Source organism: Bison bison, unplaced genomic scaffold, assembly GCF_000754665.1.
Source record: "Bison bison bison isolate TAMUID 2011002044 unplaced genomic scaffold, Bison_UMD1.0 scf7180017864020, whole genome shotgun sequence".
Lineage (NCBI taxonomy): Eukaryota > Metazoa > Chordata > Mammalia > Artiodactyla > Bovidae > Bison > Bison bison.
Genome location: NW_011494592.1, coordinates 1,699,964 through 1,700,599, shown reverse-complemented (window position 1 = coordinate 1,700,599; position 636 = coordinate 1,699,964). Strand labels below are relative to the sequence as shown.

General features: G+C 69.2%; 1 protein-coding gene across 1 annotated transcript in view; it reads right to left on the bottom strand.

Moving 5' to 3' along the window:
• Window positions 1-368, bottom strand: part of NCK2 (NCK adaptor protein 2) — a 117,322-nt gene extending 116,954 nt beyond the window's left edge. The window contains exon 1 of the mRNA XM_010834122.1: window positions 167-368. The gene's annotated coding sequence lies outside the window, so the exon portion shown is untranslated. The remainder of the gene's footprint in view (window positions 1-166) is intronic.
• Between the last annotated feature and the right edge of the window lie 268 nt (window positions 369-636).

Genomic DNA, 636 nt, shown 5'->3' with positions numbered 1-636 from the left:
GCGCCCGCCGGCCCGCTCGGCTCCGGCCTCGCTCCCGCCGCGGCGCCCCCGCCCCTCCCGGCTGCGCCCGCCGCGCGCCCTTCCTCCTCCTCCTCGTCCTCCTCCGCTCCGCCCAGTGACGCCGCCGGGGCCGCCCAGGCCCGCGCGCCCGCCGCCCGGGACCCACCTGGGCGCGCACGGCGGCCCGGCTCGGGCGGCGCCGGGACTGTCTTGAGGCTCAAACGCGGGCGCCGCCCGGCCCAGAGGACCCTGCGCTGGGCCGGGCCGGGCCGTGCCGGGCGCCGAGGGGAGGGGAGGCCCGGCTCCGACCCTGCGCGCCCGGGAGCGAATAGGAAGACGGGAGAGGCGAGAACAGCAGCAACCCGGCCTCGAAGGACCGACGGGTGGTCGGTCCATCCCCTTTTTGTTTGATTTTCTTATCAGGACGCCCTGGGGCTTGGCCACCGCCCCCTCTCCCGGAAGCCTTCCCACGACACCCTCGGCGGAGCAGGCCTGCGGTCCATCAGAAAAGTGACTTACAGAAAAATGTCACTTCCTCTGTGTAGTTGCTTCTGGGCATTTTTATTTATTTTCCTCGTATCTATTTACTTTCCCAACCAGACACTTTTTGACTCCCTCATTATCTTCGGAAGCAGT